This window comes from Dunckerocampus dactyliophorus, chromosome 6 (genome assembly GCF_027744805.1).
Source record: "Dunckerocampus dactyliophorus isolate RoL2022-P2 chromosome 6, RoL_Ddac_1.1, whole genome shotgun sequence".
Lineage (NCBI taxonomy): Eukaryota > Metazoa > Chordata > Actinopteri > Syngnathiformes > Syngnathidae > Dunckerocampus > Dunckerocampus dactyliophorus.
The window spans coordinates 5,229,389-5,245,893 of NC_072824.1; the positions used below are offsets into that span (position 1 = coordinate 5,229,389).

Sequence of the window (16,505 nt, forward strand, 5' to 3'; positions counted from 1 at the left end):
CAATGGTTGACAGATTCTCCAAGATGGCACACTTCGTAGCCCTGCCAAAATTAGCTTCTGCCGTGGAGACAGCACAACTCTTGGTTCGCCACGTATTCCGCCTCCATGGAATACCCGCGGAGGTTGTGTCAGACAGGGCCCTCCAGTTCACGTCGGCGGTTTGGTCGGCCTTTTGCAAGACCCTGGGTGCTACCCCCTGCTTATCCTCAGGATACCACCCCCAGAGCAACGGACAGACAGAACGAACGAACCAAGACCTGGAGGCAGCAATCCGGTGCGTATGCCACCAACAGCCCACCACAAGGTCATCGGATCTTCCATGGATCGAATACGCACACAATTCCCTCATCTGCTCCGCCACTGGACTATCCCCCTTCCACGCCGCTTACGGATTCCAGCCACCCGCATTTCCCTCCCAAGACCTGGAATCCAGAGTACCATCAGTGACAGCACACGTACGCCGAGCGCGCCGGGCCTGGCGTAACACCAGGGCTGCCCTCTCCAAGACCTCCGAGCGGAACCAGAGGGTGGCCAACCGCCACCGCACGCCCGGACCTCGCTACCAGGTGGGCCAGAAGGTGTGGTTGCCCTCCCACCCTTGGCGGTGGACTCCAAAAAACTCTCACCCAGATTTGTCGGCCCGTACCCCATAACCAAAATTATCAACCGGGTCGCAGTCAAATTGCGCCTCCCAGACTCACTCCACTGTAACCCGGTCTTCCACATCTCCCGCATCAAGCCAGTTACCCTCAGCCCCCCAGAGGTGCCTCCTCCTCCTCCTCGGCTGGTCGACGGTCACCCGGCTTTTACGGTCAAGGCTATTTTGGACGTGAGAAGGAGGGGCAGGGGTTTCCAGTACCTGGTGGACTGGGAAGGGTACGGCCCCGAGGAACGTTCTTGCGTCTCGAGAGTGCTCATCCTCGACCCACGTCTCCTCACCGAGTTTTATCTCAGGTTCACCGACAAACCAGGTAAGCGGCCAGGAGACGCACGTTAAGGTGGGGGGGATACTGTGACGGTCATCTGCTGCTGCACCTCATTCTCTCTCTCTCTCTCTCTCCCACAGCTGGGCGCACAGCAGGAGCAGGGACAACTGGACACACCGGCAGTTTATTATCCTTCCTCCTACTTATACCTGAGTAGGAGCAGCTGTGAGACGCCGGTTCCTTCCTAACTGCTGAGCAGAGCTCTCACGGCATCGCTACACTAACCTTCTCAAGCTTTGGCGTCTCTACAGCTGGGTGCTCCAGTTGTCCCTCTGAACTGCCTTTTTTGCATACCTGTTTTTGTATGTCTACCTTTTCCCTGGAGTTCAGCTAGCTACTGACTCCAGCACTTTCTGTTTGCTCCTGCCAAAGACGATTAAAATTTGTCACCACTCACCTTGCTGCTGCACTTTGTGGTCCACCGCACACGCAAACGTAACACATCACTTGCTTTGTTGCTCTTCAACGCCGTCGAAGGACATTGGAGAGCCCCAGTGGCCTAATGGATAAGGCACTGGCCTCCTAAGCCAGGAATTGTAGGTTCCGGTCCTATCTGGAGGGTGTGTGTGGAACATGAATGTCTATACATTTGCATTGTTTGACAATTCCCATTTCGTGGCACTTCCATTTCTTACAGGTGTCCTACCCGCTTGGATACTTGATTTGATTTGAAGTTATACCAAATTTTTTTGCTTGTTGGGGAAGCAATCAGGAGGCCCCACTAGACTCCAAAGGCAGGTATTGTAACTACGAGTCCCATCTGTGCTAAACGTTACTTTCATGTAGTATTGTATTTACCAAGCCAAAATTATGTGGCCTGTGATTTACACTCCCACCAAAAGAAATTGAATCTAAAGCCACTTTCAGGCAGAGCTCATGATCATTGGCACAGGTGCAATCCCTGAATACTACCTCCGAAGGTGGAGTGTTTTCTGGGTGGTTTGGTCCACCAATTCCATGCTTGTACCATTTATGCCAAAAAAGCATTTGGGAAAAAATTGTGTTAAATGGACCAAATATACTAGGGGAGAAGCTTGTACCAGTTGTGTTTTTTTTTCTGGGAGTGGCCTCATGAAGCTTTCAAATGCATTTTGTTTTGCTTTTTGGATGACCAACAGCATCAACAAACCTGCCATCACTTGCTTTGTTGCTCTTCAACGTCTTCAAAGGACATCAGAAATCCCCAGTTCCCGAATGAATCAGGCACTGGTCTACAAAAGCAAGAGCTGTCACGTCAGGTTCTTCCAGGGGTGTGTGTGCACTGATCTAAAAAAAAGACTGGATCGAGCAACCTATTGTTTTCACGAGCCAAAATTTAAAGCCAGATTTTTTCAATCGCCGCCATCTTGGTGAGACCACCTTACGCGCCACAGCTTTGTGACTGTGCTGGTATACGAACGCAGAATTAGTGAAAAACATCAAAAACATCAGGAGTGCCAGTGAAGGAAGCGAGGATGAGGAAACACAACTTAAAAAGCACTTCCCAAGAACCTTCCACTCGTAAGTACTTTTACTTGGCACCTTTTTTTGACCTGATATATGTGCCACTACTTGAACGGCTTTGCTTTGAAAAGTTCTCGAAATGTAACCAAAAGTTAAAGTATGAACTTTGATGAGTGGTTTTGCAAGAATTTTCTAGTTACACCTTCCTGGAACAACTAGGCCTTTTTTTGGTGCCTAGCCTAGCAATCAATGATAAAATTATTTCTATGCAGTTTTTTACAGTAGGCTTTGAGTATTTGCACTTATCTAATGTCTTTTTGTACCAAAAAACAGCTTTTTTAAAAGCTACCACAACTACCAAGTTACATTAATTCTGATACCACACATGATTCACGCAAAGGTAGAAGACATGTGACAAAATTTCTGCTTTCTTCCTGCCTTAACCTTATCCTGAGATAAAAAAAAAATAATGGTTTACCGTAGGAAAATAATTAGACAAAGATAGACTTTAAATTCCGTACGTAAACAATGTTTGCAGGCTGCCACACAGCCAATTTTTCGTCCGTCTCGAAGCTAAAATACATCTTACTAGCTTGACAAATGACACAAAAGCGTATAAATCTGAGTAGTTATAACCTTTAGCAGTTGATTTTGGTGGCTATACGATCAATCGAAGTTTTACCAGTGCGTTGCCATACTGTTGTCTCATAGTAAAGTGGTCTCACCAAGATGGCCGCCGCAAATTTCCATTGGCTTCAAAAATAAAACAATAGAAGCTTGATCCAGTCTTTTTTTTAGATCAGTGGTGTGTGTGGAACATACATTTTTATACATTTGCAGTGTTGACTCTTTGACGAAACCCATTTCATCGCATTTTAAATTCTCACAGGCGTCCTACCCACTTTGATGCCAAAAAAGCATCTGGGAAAAAAAGTTGTGTTAAATGGACCAAAGATACGAGGGGAGAAGCTTGGACCAGTTGTGGTTCTTTTCTGGGAGTGGCCTCATTAAGCGTTCAAATGCAGTTTGCTTTGTTGCTCTTCAACGCCGTCAAAAGACATTGTGGAGCCCCAGTGGCCTAATGGATAAGGCACTGGCCTCCTAAGCCAGGGATTGTAGGTTCAAGTCCTAATTGGGGTGTGTGTGGAAAATGAATGTCTATACATTTGCATTGTTTGACAATTCCCATTTCGTGGCACTTCCTCTTCTTACAGGTGTCCGACCCGCTTGGCTACTTCAAAAGAAAGTTCTACCATTTTTTTTTGCTTGTTGGAGAAGCAAACAGGAGGCCCCACTGGACACCAAAGGCAGCTATTGTAACTACGAGTCCCATCTGTGCTAAACGTTACTTTCATGTAGTATTGTATCTACCAAGCCAAAATTATGGTTATGCCTGTGGTTTACACTCCTACCAAAAGAAACTGAATCTAAAGCCTCTTTCAGGCAGAGCTCCTGATCATTTGCACAGGCGCAATCCCTGAATACTACCTCCAAAGGTGGAGTGTTGTCTGGGTGGTTTGGTCCAGCAATTCCATGCTTGGACCATTTATGCCAAACAAGCATCTGGGAAAAAAGTTGTGTGAAATGGACCAAATATACTAAGGGAGAAGCTTAGACCAGTTGTGTTTTTTTCTGGGAGTGGCCTCATGAAGCTTGCATGCAGTTTGCTTTGTTGCTCTTCAACGCCATCAAAGGGCAATGGGAAGCCCCAGTGGCCTAATGGATAAGGCACTGGCCTCCTAAGCCAGGGATTGTAGGTTCAAGTCCTATCTGGGGTGTGTGTGGAAAATGAATGTCTATACATTTGCATTGTTTGACAATTCCCATTTCGTAGTACTTCCTCTTCTTACAGGTGTCTTACCCGTTTGGCTACTTGAAAATAAAGTTATACCAATTTTTTTTGCTTGTTGGAGAAGCAAACAGGAGGCCCCACTGGACACCAAAGGCAGGTGTTGTAACTACGAGTCCCATCTGTGCTAAACGTCACTTTCATGTAGTATTTTATCTACCAAGCCTACATTATAGTTATGCCTGTGGTTTACACTCCCACCAAAAGAAATTGAATCTAAAGCGTCTTTCAGGCAGAGCTCCTGATCATTTGCACAGGCGCAATCCCTGAATACTACCTCCGAAGGTGGAGTGTTGTCTGGTTGGTTTGGTCCACCAATTCCATGCTTGGACCATTTATGCCAAACAAGCATCTGGGAAAAAAGTTGTGTGAAATGGACCAAATATACTAAGGGAGAAGCTTAGACCAGTTGTGGTTCTTTTCTGGGAGTGGCCTCATGAAGCTTTCAAATGCAGTTTGTTTTGCTTTGTGGATGACCACCAGCACAGAGAAAACTGCCATCACTTGCTTTGTTGCTCTTCAATGCTGTCAAGAGACATAGCTGAGCCCCAGTGGCCTAATGGATAAGGCATTGGCCTCCTAAGCCAGGGATTGTAGGTTTGAGTCCTTTCTGGGGTGTGTTTTTGTGTGGAATATGGATGTTTATACATTTGCATTGTTTGACAATTTTCATTTTGTGGCACTTCCTCTTCTTACAGGTGTCCTACCCGCTTGGATACTTCAAAAGAAAGTTCTACCATTTTTTTTTGCTTGTTGGAGAAGCAAACAGGAGGCCCCACTGGACACCAAAGGCAGCTATTGTAACTACGAGTCCCATCTGTGCTAAACGTTACTTTCATGTAGTATTGTATCTACCAAGCCAAAATTATGGTTATGCCTGTGGTTTACACTCCTACCAAAAGAAACTGAATCTAAAGCCTCTTTCAGGCAGAGCTCCTGATCATTTGCACAGGCGCAATCCCTGAATACTACCTCCAAAGGTGGAGTGTTGTCTGGGTGGTTTGGTCCAGCAATTCCATGCTTGGACCATTTATGCCAAACAAGCATCTGGGAAAAAAGTTGTGTGAAATGGACCAAATATACTAAGGGAGAAGCTTAGACCAGTTGTGTTTTTTTCTGGGAGTGGCCTCATGAAGCTTGCATGCAGTTTGCATGCAGTTTGCTTTGTTGCTCTTCAACGCCATCAAAGGGCAATGGGAAGCCCCAGTGGCCTAATGGATAAGGCACTGGCCTCCTAAGCCAGGGATTGTAGGTTCAAGTCCTATCTGGGGTGTGTGTGGAAAATGAATGTCTATACATTTGCATTGTTTGACAATTCCCATTTCGTAGTACTTCCTCTTCTTACAGGTGTCTTACCCGTTTGGCTACTTGAAAATAAAGTTATACCAATTTTTTTTGCTTGTTGGAGAAGCAAACAGGAGGCCCCACTGGACACCAAAGGCAGGTGTTGTAACTACGAGTCCCATCTGTGCTAAACGTCACTTTCATGTAGTATTTTATCTACCAAGCCTACATTATAGTTATGCCTGTGGTTTACACTCCCACCAAAAGAAATTGAATCTAAAGCGTCTTTCAGGCAGAGCTCCTGATCATTTGCACAGGCGCAATCCCTGAATACTACCTCCGAAGGTGGAGTGTTGTCTGGTTGGTTTGGTCCACCAATTCCATGCTTGGACCATTTATGCCAAACAAGCATCTGGGAAAAAAGTTGTGTGAAATGGACCAAATATACCAAGGGAGAAGCTTAGACCAGTTGTGGTTCTTTTCTGGGAGTGGCCTCATGAAGCTTTCAAATGCAGTTTGTTTTGCTTTGTGGATGACCACCAGCACAGAGAAAACTGCCATCACTTGCTTTGTTGCTCTTCAATGCTGTCAAGAGACATAGCTGAGCCCCAGTGGCCTAATGGATAAGGCATTGGCCTCCTAAGCCAGGGATTGTAGGTTTGAGTCCTTTCTGGGGTGTGTTTTTGTGTGGAATATGGATGTTTATACATTTGCATTGTTTGACAATTTTCATTTTGTGGCACTTCCTCTTCTTACAGGTGTCCTACCCGCTTGGATACTTGATCAGAAAGTTATACCAATTTTTTTTGCTTGTTGGAGAAGCAAACAGGAGGCCCCACTGGATTCCAAAGGCAGGTGTTGTCACTACGAGTCCCATCTTTCAAAGTTTCAAGGTTTCAAAGATGGCGCCCTCCGTGGCAGACGTCTCTGTGACACTCTCCCGTGTTTTTCTATTTTTTGCTATTTTATTGTTCATTTTGGACATTCAACACACTCACGCAGTACATTACAACAGAGAGACACTTTTGAACATCGGCAGGGTTCACCATGAACCTTCATTTAGCCTCTCAGACTTTGCCTTTCTTCTGCGCCGGGAGAACGCAGCAGCCTGCGGACCTGGTGAGCTGAATACCCGGCGAGCAAAGCATCCGAGGCGTAAACGAGGCAAGCGAGCCGGCCTGCATGCTAGGCTAAAAGCTAGAGCGACGAGGCCACCGCTACCAAGCCTGCTGCTAGCCAACGTCCGCTCTCTTGAAAACAAGATGGACGAACTACGAGCAAGGATTACAGCTCAACGTGAGATCAGGGAATGCTGTGTCCTCACCTTCACAGAAACCTGGCTGACGGAGGATATACCGGACTCGGCGATCCAGTTGGAATCATTTGCTGCTTACCGGGGAGATCGGACTTTAGCGTCTGGTAAACACAGAGGTGGCGGCGTCTGTGTTTACGTAAACAAACGGTGGTGCACAGACGTACAGACGATGGAAAAGCACTGCTCGCAGGACATTGAGCTGCTGATGGTGAAATGCAGACCTTTTTATTTGCCTCGTGAGTTTAGCGCTGTGTATTTAACTGCTGTTTACATCCCACCACGAGCTAACACTGCTAATGCACTAGGCCTCCTGCATGACATCATTGATAAACACGAGACCAAACACCCAGACGCTGTATTTATTATATCTGGCGATTTCAACCACTGTAACCTCAGGACTGTCCTCCCCAAATATTACCAGCATGTGAGCTTTCCCACAAGGGAAAATAACATCCTGGACCAAGTCTACTGCAACATGAAAGGTGCTTTGAAGGCTGTTCCAAGACCCCACTTTGGAAAGGCTGACCACATCTCTATATTCCTTTATCCAACATACAGACAACTTCTTAAAAAAGCTCCCCCTGTACGTACAGCAGTTAAAGTATGGAATGAAGAAACTGATCAAGTACTTCAGGACTGCTTTGGCTGCACAAACTGGGATGTGTTTAAAACTGCAGCGGGGAGGGAAGATTGTACTGTTGATTTGGATGAATATGCTTCTGCTGTTACTGGCTACATTAGCACATGCATAGAGACTGTTACCACCACCAAGTATTACAGAAAATACCCTAACCAAAAACAGTGGATGAACTGTGATGTAAGGGCTAAGCTACGTGCTCGTTCGACTGCATTTGTCATGGGCACCGCTGATGACTACAAAAAGGCCAGATATGACCTGAGGAGGTCCATACGGGAGGCCAAGAGGCAGTACAGACAGAAGCTGGAGGGCTACTATTCCACCTCAGACCCTCGGCGCATGTGGGCGGGGCTCCAGCACATCACAGACTATCGACAGCAGAGTAGCGTAGCCACGTCCAGCCAAACCACACTTCCTGATGAGTTGAACGAGTTCTATGCCCGCTTTGATACCCAAACTCCTGATGAGCAGAGAGGGTGGCTGAACCTGGGGAGCACACAGGACTCACCTCTCATGGTGACATCAGCTGATGTGCGCAGGGTTCTAAACAAAACAAACCCACGAAAAGCAGCAGGGCCAGACAACATCTCAGGACGTGCACTTCGGGTTTGCTCATCAGAGCTAGCTGATGTGCTTGCTGACATATTTAACCTGTCGCTTGCACAAGCATCTGTACCGACCTGCTTTAAGTCCACCACCATAGTGCCCGTACCCAAGAAGAGCAACGTGACCTGCTTGAATGACTATCGCCCTATAGCACTCACTCCTATTGTTATGAAGTGCTTTGAAAGATTAGTCATGACCCACATCAAAAAGAGCATCCCGGCGGCAACCGTGGACCCTCTACAGTTTGCATATCGCCAGAACCGGTCCACGGATGATGCAGTCAACACTGCCATCCACACAGCCCTTTCTCACCTACAGGGCCAGGACACATACGTCAGAATGCTATTTATAGACTATAGCTCTGCATTCAATACAGTCAGCCCCCACAAACTCACAGATAAGCTCCTCACACTTGGCCTGTCTCCCTCCCTCTGTAACTGGGTGTTTAACTTTCTCACAGGCAGGCCCCAGTCAGTCAGAGTCCACAACCGCACATCCAGCTCAAGAATTGTGAGCACTGGGACCCCACAGGGGTGTGTGCTGAGTCCACTCCTCTACACGCTCTTCACCTACGATTGCGTGGCCTCCCAGAACAACACCAGCATCATTAAATTTGCAGATGACACTACAGTCATCGGACTGATCACTGGTGGTGTTGAAACATCATACAGAAGAGAGGTGGCGGACCTCATAGCTTGGTGTCGTGATAACAATCTCCTTCTCAATACAGATAAGACTAAAGAGATGATCATCGACCCAAGAACAAGGGAAAAGGAGCCGCATAGACCCCTGTTTATTGATGAGACTGAGGTGGAGAGGGTGAAAACCTTCAAGTTCCTTGGCACACACATCAGCGAGGACCTCACCTGGTCTCACAACACCCAACAAATTCTGAAGAAGTCCCAAAGGAGACTGTACTTCCTGAGAAGACTGAGGAAATTTGGCATGTCCACCACAATCCTGAGTTGCTTCTACAGATGCACTATCGAAAGTGTCCTTACCGCCTCCATCACTGTTTGGTACGGTAACTGTACAACACGTGATAGGAAGGCACTCCAGCGGGTGATCAAGACCTCACAGAACATTGTTGGGGCAGCCCTCCCCACACTGCAAGACATTTATAAATCTAGAGTCCTACGAAGAACACACAACCTCATCAAGGACAGCACACATCCACAACACTCACTATTCACACTCCTACCGTCAGGCAGACGCTACAGGAGTTTGAAGTCCAGGACCACAAGGCTGGCAAACAGTTTTTACCCACAGGCCATCAGGCTCCTCAACGAAGCACTCGCACACGCCGCACGCAACACACGCACACACTCATAGCACTTTATTTATTTATTTATTTGTATTATTTACTTGTATTAATGTCTCGTCTGTTGTTGTTGCTTAATTTATTGGTATATATGTTTGTGTTTATGTTTCTTATGTTCTTATTCTTTCATTTGTTTTCTTTCTTTTCTTGGGAGAATGAACAGAATAAGATTTTCATTGCATGGTATAACTGCTGTTTTACCATGCACATGACAATAAAACTCTCTTGAATCTTGAATCTTGAATCTGTGCTAAACGTTACTTTCATGTAGTATTGTATCTACCAAGCCAAAATTATGGTTATGCCTGTGGTTTACACTCCCACCAAAAGAAATTGAATCTAAAGCGTCTTTCAGGCAGAGCTCCTGATCATTTGTACAGGCGCAATCCCTGAATACTACCTCCAAAGGTGGAGTGTTGTCTGGGTGGTTTGGTCCAGCAATTCCATGCTTGGACCATTTATGCCAAACAAGCATCTGGGAAAAACGTTGTGTGAAATGGACCAAATATACTAAGGGAGAAGCTTAGACCAGTTGTGGTTCTTTTCTGGGAGTGGCCTCATGAAGCTTGCATGCAGTTTGCATGCAGTTTGCTTTGTTGCTCTTCAACGCCATCAAAGGGCAATGGGAAGCCCCAGTGGCCTAATGGATAAGGCACTGGCCTCCTAAGCCTCCTAAGTCCTATCTGGGGTGTGTGGAAAATGAATGTCTGTACATTTGCATTGTTTGACAATTCCCATTTTGTAGCACTTCCTCGTCTTACCCGCTTGGCTACTTGAAAATAAAGTTATACCAATTTTTTTTGCTTGTTTGAGAAGCAAACAGGAGGCCCCACTGTACTTCCAAGTGGGTATTGTAACTACGAGTCCCATCTGTGGTAAAAGTTACTTTAATGTAGTATTGTATCTACCAAGCCAAAATTATGGTTATGCCTGTGGTTTACACTCCCACCAAAAGAAATTGAATCTAAAGCATCTTTCAGGCAGAGCTCCTGATCATTTGCACAGATGCCTTCCCTGAATACTACCTCCGAAGGTGGAGTGTTGTCTGGGTGGTTTGGTCCACCAATTCCATGCTTGGACCATTTATGCCAAACAAGCATCTGGGAAAAAAGTTGTGTGAAATGGACCAAATATACTAAGGGAGAAGCTTAGACCAGTTGTGGTTCTTTTCTGGGAGTGGCCTCATGAAGCTTGCATGCAGTTTGCTTTGTTGCTCTTCAACGCCATCAAAGGGCAATGGGAAGCCCCAGTGGCCTAATGGATAAGACACTGGCCTCCTAAGCCAGGGATTGTAGGTTCAAGTCCTATCTGGGGTGTGTGTGGAAAATGAATGTCTATACATTTGCATTGTTTGACAATTCCCATTTCATAGTACTTCCTCTTCTTACAGGTGTCTTACCCGCTTGGCTACTTGAAAATAAAGTTATACCAATTTTTTTTGCTTGTTGGAGAAGCAAACAGGAGGCCCCACTGGACACCAAAGGCAGGTGTTGTAACTACGAGTCCCATCTGTGCTAAACGTCACTTTCATGTAGTATTTTATCTACCAAGCCTACATTATAGTTATGCCTGTGGTTTACACTCCCACCAAAAGAAATTGAATCTAAAGCGTCTTTCAGGCAGAGCTCCTGATCATTTGCACAGGCGCAATCCCTGAATACTACCTCCGAAGGTGGAGTGTTGTCTGGTTGGTTTGGTCCACCAATTCCATGCTTGGACCATTTATGCCAAACAAGCATCTGGGAAAAAAGTTGTGTGAAATGGACCAAATATACTAAGGGAGAAGCTTAGACCAGTTGTGGTTCTTTTCTGGGAGTGGCCTCATGAAGCTTTCAAATGCAGTTTGTTTTGCTTTGTGGATGACCACCAGCACAGAGAAAACTGCCATCACTTGCTTTGTTGCTCTTCAACGCTGTCAAGAGACATAGCTGAGCCCCAGTGGCCTAATGGATAAGGCATTGGCCTCCTAAGCCAGGGATTGTAGGTTTGAGTCCTTTCTGGGGTGTGTTTTTGTGTGGAATATGGATGTTTATACATTTGCATTGTTTGACAATTTTCATTTTGTGGCACTTCCTCTTCTTACAGGTGTCCTACCCGCTTGGATACTTGATCAGAAAGTTATACCAATTTTTTTTGCTTGTTGGAGAAGCAAACAGGAGGCCCCACTGGATTCCAAAGGCAGGTGTTGTCACTACGAGTCCCATCTGTGCTAAACGTTACTTTCATGTAGTATTGTATCTACCAAGCCAAAATTATGGTTATGCCTGTGGTTTACACTCCCACCAAAAGAAATTGAATCTAAAGCGTCTTTCAGGCAGAGCTCCTGATCATTTGCACAGATGCCTTCCCTGAATACTACCTCCGAAGGTGGAGTGTTGTCTGGGTGGTTTGGTCCACCAATTCCATGCTTGGACCATTTATGCCAAACAAGCATCTGGGAAAAAAGTTGTGTGAAATGGACCAAATATACTAAGGGAGAAGCTTAGACCAGTTGTGTTTTTTTCTGGGAGTGGCCTCATGAAGCTTGCATGCAGTTTGCATGCAGTTTGCTTTGTTGCTCTTCAACGCCGTCAAAGGACATTGGGGAGCTCCAGGGGCCTAATGGATAAGGCACTGGCCTCCTAACCCAGGGATTATAGTTTCAAGTTCTAATTGGGGTGTGTGTGGAACATGAATGTCTCGACATTTGGATTGTTCAACAATTCCCATTTCGTGGCACTTCCTCTTCTTACAGGTGTCATACCCGCTTGGCTACTTGAATAGAAAGTTCTACCATTTTTTTTTTGCTTGTTGGAGAAGCAAACAGGAGGCCCCACTGGACACCAAAGGCAGGTGTTGTAACTACGAGTCCCATCTGTGCTAAACGTCACTTTCATGTAGTATTGTATCTACCAAGCCAAAATTATGGTTATGCCTGTGGTTTACACTCCCACCAAAAGAAATTGAATCTAAAGCCTCTTTTTCATGCAGAGCTCCCGATCATTTGCACAGGCGCAATCCCTGAATACTACCTCCAAAGGTGGAGTGTTGTCTGGGTGGTTTGGTCCAGCAATTCCATGCTTGGACCATTTATGCCAAACAAGCATCTGGGAAAAAAGTTGTATGAAATGGACCAAATATACTAAGGGAGAAGCTTAGACCAGTTGTGGTTCTTTTCTGGGAGTGGCCTCATGAAGCTTGCATGCAGTTTGCATGCAGTTTGCTTTGTTGCTCTTCAACGCCATCAAAGGGCAATGGGAAGCCCCAGTGGCCTAATGGATAAGGCACTGGCCTCCTAAGCCAGGGATTGTAGGTTCAAGTCCTATCTGGGGTGTGTGTGGAAAATGAATGTCTATACATTTGCATTGTTTGACAATTCCCATTTCGTAGCTCTTCTTACAGGTGTCTTACCCGCTTGGCTACTTGAAAATAAAGTTATACCAATTTTTTTTGCTTGTTTGAGAAGCAGGCCTCATCGAGCTGTGACCTGCAGCGTTTACTGGGACGGTTTGCATCTGAGTGTGAAGCTTCTGGGATGAGACTCAGCACCTCCAAATCCGAGGCCATGGTTCTCAGTCGGAAAAGGGTGGATTGCTCCCTCCGGGTTGGGAATGAGGTCCTGCCCCAGGTGGAGGAGTTCAAGTATCTCGGGGTCTTGTTCACGAGTGAGGGAAGGTTGGAGCGTGAGGTCGATAGGCGGATCGGCGCAGCGTCTGCAGTAATGCGGTCGCTGTACCGGACCGTCGTGGTGAAGAGAGAGTTGAGCCGGAAGGCAAAGCTCTCAATTTACCGATCGATCTATGTTCCCACCCTCACCTATGGTCATGAGCTTTGGGTCATGACCGAAAGAACGAGATCGCGGATACAAGCGGCTGAAATGAGTTTTCTTCGTAGGGTAGCGGGACTCACCCTAAGAGACAGGGTGAGGAGCTCGGTTATCCGAGAGGAGCTCAGAGTAGAGCCGCTGCTCCTTCACATCGAGAGGAGCCAGCTGAGGTGGCTCGGGCATCTAGTCCGGATGCCTCCCGGACGCCTCCCTGGTGAGGTGTTTCGGGCATGCCCAGCCGGGAGAAGGCCCCGGGGAAGACCTAGGACACGCTGGAGGGATTATGTCTCACAGCTGGCCTGGGAACGCCTCGGTGTCCTCCCGGTGGAGCTGGAGGAGGTGGTCGGGGACCGGGAAGTCTGGGCTTCCCTACTGAGACTGCTGCCCCCGCGACCCGGACCCGGATAAGTGGAGGAAAATGGAATGGATGGAATGGAATGGAATGTTTGAGAAGCAAACAGGAGGCCCCACTGTACTTCCAAGTGGGTATTGTAACTACGAGTCCCATCTGTGGTAGTATCCAAAAGTTACCCGATCATTTGCACAGATGCCTTTCCTGAATACTACCTCCGAAGGTGGAGTGTTGTCTGGGTGGTTTGGTCCACGAATTCCATGCTTGGACCATTAATGCCAAACAAGCATCTGGGAAAAAATTTGTGTGAAATGGACCAAATATACTAAGGGAGAAGCTTAGACCAGTTGTGGTTCTTTTCTGGGAGTGGCCTCATGAAGCTTGCATGCAGTTTGCTTTGTTGCTCTTCAACGCCATCAAAGCGCAATGGGAAGCCCCAGTGGCCTAATGGATAAGGCACTGGCCTCCTAAGCCAGGGATTGTAGGTTCAAGTCCTATCTGGGGTGTGTGTGGAAAATGAATGTCTATACATTTGCATTGTTTGACAATTCCCATTTCGTAGTACTTCCTCTTCTTACAGGTGTCTTACCCGCTTGGCTACTTGAAAATAAAGTTATACCAATTTTTTTTGCTTGTTGGAGAAGCAAACAGGAGGCCCCACTGGACACCAAAGGCAGGTGTTGTAACTACGAGTCCCATCTGTGCTAAACGTCACTTTCATGTAGTATTTTATCTACCAAGCCTACATTATAGTTATGCCTGTGGTTTACACTCCCACCAAAAGAAATTGAATCTAAAGCGTCTTTCAGGCAGAGCTCCTGATCATTTGCACAGGCGCAATCCCTGAATACTACCTCCGAAGGTGGAGTGTTGTCTGGTTGGTTTGGTCCACCAATTCCATGCTTGGACCATTTATGCCAAACAAGCATCTGGGAAAAAAGTTGTGTGAAATGGACCAAATATACTAAGGGAGAAGCTTAGACCAGTTGTGGTTCTTTTCTGGGAGTGGCCTCATGAAGCTTTCAAATGCAGTTTGTTTTGCTTTGTGGATGACCACCAGCACAGAGAAAACTGCCATCACTTGCTTTGTTGCTCTTCAACGCTGTCAAGAGACATAGCTGAGCCCCAGTGGCCTAATGGATAAGGCATTGGCCTCCTAAGCCAGGGATTGTAGGTTTGAGTCCTTTCTGGGGTGTGTTTTTGTGTGGAATATGGATGTTTATACATTTGCATTGTTTGACAATTTTCATTTTGTGGCACTTCCTCTTCTTACAGGTGTCCTACCCGCTTGGATACTTGATCAGAAAGTTATACCAATTTTTTTTGCTTGTTGGAGAAGCAAACAGGAGGCCCCACTGGATTCCAAAGGCAGGTGTTGTCACTACGAGTCCCATCTGTGCTAAACGTTACTTTCATGTAGTATTGTATCTACCAAGCCAAAATTATGGTTATGCCTGTGGTTTACACTCCCACCAAAAGAAATTGAATCTAAAGCGTCTTTCAGGCAGAGCTCCTGATCATTTGCACAGATGCCTTCCCTGAATACTACCTCCGAAGGTGGAGTGTTGTCTGGGTGGTTTGGTCCACCAATTCCATGCTTGGACCATTTATGCCAAACAAGCATCTGGGAAAAAAGTTGTGTGAAATGGACCAAATATACTAAGGGAGAAGCTTAGACCAGTTGTGTTTTTTTCTGGGAGTGGCCTCATGAAGCTTGCATGCAGTTTGCATGCAGTTTGCTTTGTTGCTCTTCAACGCCGTCAAAGGACATTGGGGAGCTCCAGGGGCCTAATGGATAAGGCACTGGCCTCCTAACCCAGGGATTATAGTTTCAAGTTCTAATTGGGGTGTGTGTGGAACATGAATGTCTCGACATTTGGATTGTTCAACAATTCCCATTTCGTGGCACTTCCTCTTCTTACAGGTGTCATACCCGCTTGGCTACTTGAATAGAAAGTTCTACCATTTTTTTTTTGCTTGTTGGAGAAGCAAACAGGAGGCCCCACTGGACACCAAAGGCAGGTGTTGTAACTACGAGTCCCATCTGTGCTAAACGTCACTTTCATGTAGTATTGTATCTACCAAGCCAAAATTATGGTTATGCCTGTGGTTTACACTCCCACCAAAAGAAATTGAATCTAAAGCCTCTTTTTCATGCAGAGCTCCCGATCATTTGCACAGGCGCAATCCCTGAATACTACCTCCAAAGGTGGAGTGTTGTCTGGGTGGTTTGGTCCAGCAATTCCATGCTTGGACCATTTATGCCAAACAAGCATCTGGGAAAAAAGTTGTATGAAATGGACCAAATATACTAAGGGAGAAGCTTAGACCAGTTGTGGTTCTTTTCTGGGAGTGGCCTCATGAAGCTTGCATGCAGTTTGCATGCAGTTTGCTTTGTTGCTCTTCAACGCCGTCAAAGGACATTGGGGAGCTCCAGGGGCCTAATGGATAAGGCACTGGCCTCCTAACCCAGGGATTATAGTTTCAAGTTCTAATTGGGGTGTGTGTGGAACATGAATGTCTCGACATTTGGATTGTTCAACAATTCCCATTTCGTGGCACTTCCTCTTCTTACAGGTGTCATACCCGCTTGGCTACTTGAATAGAAAGTTCTACCATTTTTTTTTTGCTTGTTGGAGAAGCAAACAGGAGGCCCCACTGGACACCAAAGGCAGGTGTTGTAACTACGAGTCCCATCTGTGCTAAACGTCACTTTCATGTAGTATTGTATCTACCAAGCCAAAATTATGGTTATGCCTGTGGTTTACACTCCCACCAAAAGAAATTGAATCTAAAGCCTCTTTTTCATGCAGAGCTCCCGATCATTTGCACAGGCGCAATCCCTGAATACTACCTCCAAAGGTGGAGTGTTGTCTGGGTGGTTTGGTCCAGCAATTCCATGCTTGG

General features: G+C 46.3%; 1 protein-coding gene and 6 non-coding genes across 10 annotated transcripts in view; all 7 read left to right on the top strand.

The window, feature by feature from the left end:
- Positions 1 to 16,505, top strand: part of LOC129183373 (voltage-dependent T-type calcium channel subunit alpha-1I-like) — a 279,439-nt gene that overhangs the window by 213,296 nt on the left and 49,638 nt on the right. The gene's annotated exons all lie outside the window — the stretch shown is intronic.
- Positions 3,497 to 3,569, top strand: trnar-ccu (transfer RNA arginine (anticodon CCU)). The gene has a single exon. It is a non-coding gene; the product is annotated as a tRNA-Arg (tRNA).
- On the top strand, positions 4,135 to 4,207 carry trnar-ccu (transfer RNA arginine (anticodon CCU)). The gene has a single exon. It is a non-coding gene; the product is annotated as a tRNA-Arg (tRNA).
- Positions 5,479 to 5,551, top strand: trnar-ccu (transfer RNA arginine (anticodon CCU)). The gene has a single exon. It is a non-coding gene; the product is annotated as a tRNA-Arg (tRNA).
- Positions 10,685 to 10,757, top strand: trnar-ccu (transfer RNA arginine (anticodon CCU)). Its single transcript has one exon. It is a non-coding gene; the product is annotated as a tRNA-Arg (tRNA).
- Positions 12,682 to 12,754, top strand: trnar-ccu (transfer RNA arginine (anticodon CCU)). Its single transcript has one exon. It is a non-coding gene; the product is annotated as a tRNA-Arg (tRNA).
- trnar-ccu (transfer RNA arginine (anticodon CCU)) lies at positions 14,032 to 14,104 on the top strand. Its single transcript has one exon. It is a non-coding gene; the product is annotated as a tRNA-Arg (tRNA).